This window comes from Nicotiana tabacum, chromosome 4 (assembly GCF_000715075.1).
Source record: "Nicotiana tabacum cultivar K326 chromosome 4, ASM71507v2, whole genome shotgun sequence".
Classification (NCBI taxonomy): domain Eukaryota; kingdom Viridiplantae; phylum Streptophyta; class Magnoliopsida; order Solanales; family Solanaceae; genus Nicotiana; species Nicotiana tabacum.
The window spans coordinates 131,935,859-131,942,191 of record NC_134083.1 but is presented as its reverse complement, the minus strand read 5'-3'; positions in this window follow the sequence as shown (position 1 = coordinate 131,942,191).

Sequence of the window (6,333 nt, the reverse complement as noted above, 5' to 3'; positions counted from 1 at the left end):
ACTTCACACAATACACATGATCTCTGTTAGACGGTTCATACCAGAATCCCACATTAAAGAAATAATCCAGTTAAACGATATAATCAAGCACAAGATGTAATCATAGGAGTCAACAAACAAACCACAGTATCAAAGAAAAAACCACAAATAATCTCAAGGCAATGTTTTCACAAATTGTCATTAAAAACATAAAATTCACATGCTTATTCCTAAACCCCAACATAAACATGTCGCACAGTCCATGATACCTAAGTTCTTTCATTTCTACTTGTTAGTTCAAAAGAAAAGGAAAGACTTTTTGTATTTTTATCCTTAAACTCTAATCCCTCAAGAAAGCTATCAAAACTATCCATCATCGAGCAAAGGTTTTTGAATATTATAGGAATTCTACCTAACACCTGGTTCAAAGAAAGTTGGCATCCTCAGGAAAGAGCCATAGTCTAAAAAATACTCGAGATTAAACCAACATAGAAAAACTACTACAATTATGAAATTACAATGGCCTTAATTTTTTATCACTTCACATATAACAAAAATTATAGCATATCAAAAGATCAAATAGCAATTAAGTACATGCCTCAAAATATTCACTTTGACACCCTCACCCGACACATAGAATGTGCACAGCCTCAACTGCACAATATCATAAAAAGATAAAAAGATAAAAACAAAATCAGAGTGGGTATGTCAAAAGCTCCCTCATCATATTTCTAGCTACAACGAGGATAGATCTCGAGTCTCGTTCCGATGTCAAATCCTCCAAATGACGCCATATGCGTCAAACAACCCCTATCAGCTCACCCTCCCGGCAAGAGTGTCTCTAGTCACAAGCACAAGCGTGTCAATCTCAGGCCCAACTACCCTCGGCTTATCCTCAATGATAGTCATTTTCAGCTTAGTAGTAAAACTGCCCTTAATATCACTTACATGCACTAATGCGACCCCTATCATCTCCGCGAAGTCTTTCTAGACCATGATTTCTTCTTCTCATGAATCGCTGCAACCATCACAGCAAACTACATACACCTCCACTGATCTCCCCTCTCCTAGGTAGCTAAAAACCCACGATCTCATGCCTCCAAATCAACCCTCAGTTGTCCAAGCTCATTCTCTATAGTTGTAATCCACTCACTATGCCCATTCTTGTAGATATTCTCCTCTGTCAGGTCCTAAATATCACAAATATTATGAGACAACGTGTCAGTTTTAACAATCCACTCATCATATGTCTTTTCCAGGTTGTACTTGGCCAACACTAATGTCAAGGTGTTCACAAAGTACAAAATCTATTTCATGTTCTTGCAAGTCTTTGCCATATGACTCCAGAAAACTACCCCATTGTTCACAAATATGCTAGTTATGAGAGAATAAATAAGGAAAAATCTCTCCCATATCATATCCGACTTGTGTGTATCCGGTATCCACTTGTTACAAATCCAATTGAGCCAAGCTCGAGCCTCCTTATTCATGTAAGTATTTGCTAATGCGGCATGTTTGCTCACACATTCTCAACTGAAACTGCCTTACACGGGTCCACACATAACACCTCAAGCATCTGCTATAAGCCTAGCCGTTGCTCCTTTCTCAAGTAATCACTCATGGCCTATTGGTTGGTGTAGTAGTACCTGTTTATTGCTTGGGCTGAAAGGTCAACCTTTGTGCCTTGCAGCTTGACAATATCGCCTTGGTCGAGGTCCTACTTTGAGTACAACTCTCTGATGAGAGTAAGGTTGGCCTTGCCCTTAGGTCCTTGGGAAAATCGCACCTAATCCCATGTCTTGATTTTCTTTACTATCTCAAGACAAGCCTTTTTAGTCACTTGGAAGTTATGCAACTTTTACCGTAATTGCGGGTTGACCTGATTTTGCTTGATCCTATCCCATAGCTTCCATGTAGCGTTGATCACGAAATTATCTTCCCATTCTTTCCTTTCATCGATTCCCCTCCCCCTCAGGTGGTGGAACCATCATATCATCACTAGACGAGTCGGACTCAGATATCAACTCCACAGCACTTACCTTTTGCCTTCCCTTGAGGCTCTGCTCTCTTCTGCTTCTTCACCGGAGGTGGCTTTGAATCTCCTTCTTGAATCTTGAATGATACCTTTCTCTTCCTAGTCGGTCGTGGAATTGTTGCCCCGCTTTATACCTGTCGGGGCAACTCAATCATCTGCTTGGTGGTCTCAGTATCCACCTTCGTAGGAGTACTACAAAGAGCAACCCGGTGCACAAAGCATCTCGCATGTACGCAGGGTCCGGAGAAGGGTCGCACCTCTAGGGGTGTGATGTAGATAGCCTATCCTAATTCAAGCATTAGTGGTTTCTTCCATGACTCGAACCCGTGACCTATAAGTCATATGGAAATAACTTTACCGTTGTCCTAAGGCTCCCCTTCCGATAGGAGTATTGATACTATCTTTATTATGAGCATGTTTTGTTCTCCTCCCTTTATTTGCCTTGCCATGTGTATCCTTATCGATTGATGGCTTCTTCGGTAGAGGTTTTCCGTTGTCACCTCCATGGTTCTTCACTGGCTTTTTCGTGACAGTCATATTACCTGGGCTCACTAAGGATGCTCACAATGTGAGGCCCTCAGACGAGAGAGAAGAAATGGATGCAATAAGGGCTCGTGATCCCTACTTTACTGCCTTCGAAGACTTGAGGCCCCTCGGGACATCCAGGTTCCTCGCAGTGCGAGGACTTGAGACGAGCCTAGAATTGTTTTTTTTAGTAGATTTGCCCTTGTGGTCTATTTCTTTGATTTACTTTTGCTTCCGTCCTTTTCTCCTCACTTCGTTCAACACCTGCATAACTCAGCAAACATGTCAAGTGACGCAAAACAAAATAAAAATAATAAAATACAAAAATAAAGAATATTGAGTTACCTCCCAACAAGTGCTTGATTTAATGTCGTGGCACGATGAACTACAACAATACCATGGGTTGCCTCCTATGTAGTACCCTATTTAATGTTGTGGCACGACACAACCCATTTTGATGAAGGTTCGCTCAATGATCGAGGTTTGCCCAAGTACATCACAGAGACTATCCTCCTGTAACGTCTCCGCCCGTTATTTTGAGCATTTGTATTCTGTTCCGCTATTTGAAGTCTTGACCAGCATCGTATGAATCATCGGTTTTGGTTTTCAGGTTATTCAAAATCGATTTGGAATAATAATTCTCAACTAGGAAGCTTTAAGTTGGAAGAGTTGACCAAGTTTGACTTTTTAGTACTTGACCTCAGATCGGAGTTTTGATGGTTTCTTTAGGCCCGAATGGTGATTTTGAACTTGGGTGTATGCTCGGATTTGCATTTTGATATTTCTAAAAGGTATCTGCACTATTTGGCGAAAGTTGAAAATTTGAAGGTTCGGAATGTTCATAAATTTGATCAGGAGTTGACTTTGATGATATCGGATTTGGGTTGTGGTTACGGGAATTGGAATAGCTTCTTTATGTCATTTGGGACTTGTGTGCAAAATTTGAGTACATTCCGAGTTGATTTGATAAGGTTCGACACGAGTTTTGGAAGTTGGAAGATTCAAAGTTCATTAAGTTCGATTTGAGGTGCAATTCATGATTTTGATATTGTTATACATGATTTGAGGCCTCGAGTAAGACCGTGTTATGCTATGGGGCCTTTTGGTATGTTCGAACGGGGTCCCAATGGGCTCGGGTGAGTTTCGGATAGGTTTAGGTTGTGTTGCGCTCGTTTTTTTTCTATTTCGGCGTCGTTTTTTCAAGCATAAATGGTACCACATTAAGCAAATGAGCTCCAATTTCTATTTTATTGAAGCATTAGATCCGTGTCATAATTTTGGAACCATATCAACTGGAATCATCAAGTTGCGACATCGTATGAGGAATATATGATCAATTTACGAAAAATTGGGTTGCCAGATTTTTTTCAAATTAATTACGAAATTGCCACTGAATTCGTATTTAAAAGTCTGCACTATTTCTAAATATTGAATCTAACATATCTCCTTCATTATCATGTCAAATGGAGTGATTCAAATACCTAACTTGACTGGAAATTCATAAGGAATCCATTAGAAAATCAAAAGCAAGTTTCGAGATCATTTGCCACAAGAAATGAGGCAGAACAACTGGGCAGAAACATTTAATATCGAGAGTTTGTTCATTTGGTCATATTTTGAGTTGGGGAGCTCGGATTTGGACAATTTTGGAGGTGATTTTCACCACATGGATTGGGGTAAGTGTTCTATACTTAGTTTTGGTTATATTGCATGAATCCATCTTTGTTTTTGGCATTTGATTGATGATTTCAAAGTAAAATTTGGGGAGTTTTGTCTAAAATTTCATAAAGCGAATGTTTGAGTTTTGAACATTGATTCGGAGTCGAATTTGAGTGAAACTAGTATGGTTAGGCTCGTAATTGAATGGTTTGTCGAATTTTGTGAGTTTCGTCGGGTTCCGAGGTGCGAGCCTGGGTTTGACTTTTTGGTTGACTCTAGGCTTTTAATTAAAGATTCCGCATTTATCGATTGAGTTTGTTTCCTTGGCATTATTTGATATTTTTGAGTTGCTTTTGGCTAGTTTTGAGCCGTTCAGAGGTCGATACGTACATGATTCATTTTTAGAGTATTGTGTGGCTTGCTCGGTATTTGATTTGGCTTGTTCGAGGTAAATAACACTTCTAAACTTGGTGCTGAGGGTATGAATCCCTGAATATACGCGTTATGTGTTTGGTGTTGAGGTGACGTACATGCTAGGTGACGGGCGTGTGGGTGTGCACTGTAAGAATTATGACTCGGTTAATTCTGTTGTATTGTGTAGTTATTTAATCTTGTTTCTATCCATGAAATTTCTACGTGCCAGAGTAATTAAACTGTGATCCATGTTAGAAACCATGTTTAGGTTATATGCTCATCCTGTTGGGACCCACTGAGGTCATTTCTGCTGTCGAGTTATTTGCTTAAATTGAAATTACACACTCAGTCATATTTATTTATTTGTATATCATATCTCAGTCTCTGTTATTATTTGTTGTCACATCATGTTATCATTGTATGGGTTGATTGACATGAGATTTGTGAGCCGAGAGACTGGAGAGATTGATGACTGAGTGAGGCGAAGGGCCTGATTGTGAGTGTTATTAATGGCATCGAGCTGCGCGCCGTAACAGGCTTTATTGATTCATGCCATGATTGGCATATATTAGTGCTTGGGCAAGATCCGCACCTTCGGAGTCTAACATACCAGAAGTGACCGCAGGTACCTACTAAGTGCGAGTGCCAAGTGCGAATGCCGAGTGATTGGGAGGACTGAGTGATTAGGAGCACTGAGTGACTGGGAGGACTAAGTGATTGAGCGTGCTGAGTGAGGTTGACTGCTCCGAGAGCATGAGCACATGAATTTATCACTGTGGTGCATTACACTTGACATGCATACTTGGCATGTAGACATAGAAATGTATTTCCTCATGTTGTACGGTATTATGACATTCATGACTTCACATGCACATTGACATGTAGGCATAGAACTATACTTTCCTCATGCCATTTGATAATAAAACATCTTATCTGTTGTTGAAAGTTTTGGGAAGAATCTCAATTTTTCTGACATACTCACATTTTGGTGATTTCGGCGAAATATTTGGGTTTTACTGTTATACCTGAAAAGCATGTCTATTTTCTGTATCTATGAACGAGCTGAGTATCATATCTTTCAATATTACTTGTACTGTTTTCATTATAATGTTACGATTTGTCCTTGGCTGTTGGTGTCGGACTTTGACCGTAGTCCAAGCTCGTCACTACTTTCAACCTAAGGTTAGGGTTGTTACTTATTGAGTACATGGGGTCGGTTGTACTCATACTACACTTTTACACCTTGCGTGCAAATTTTGGAGTTGATGTTGTGTGTGGTGGGAGTTAGCATTGAAGATGTACCTGTTTTCTGGTTATAGCTACCTCTTTTTCTTGGTAACTTTAAATTTATGAATCTGTTTATGAATTTTCGAACAGATGATGTATTTATTTTATACCAGTTTGGTAAACTCTAAAATGTAGAAGCTCATAATTTGTACAACCAGTCCTTGAAAAGTTGTATAAGAGTTCAATTATTTTATTATTATTATCTCAGTAAATCTCATTTGAAGTTGGATTATTGTTAAACTGGCGTACCTAGCGAGTTGGGTTAGGTGCCATCACGACTAGTCAGATTTTGGGTCGTGACACCTTCCTCTTCATTCATGCCAAGATAGTGCTTCGTCCTTTGTCGATTTATGTGAAACATTTTAGTCCCTCTTTGGACTCAATTTCCATAGCTCTACTCAAAAATACTTGCACAACTCTAAATGGACCTGACC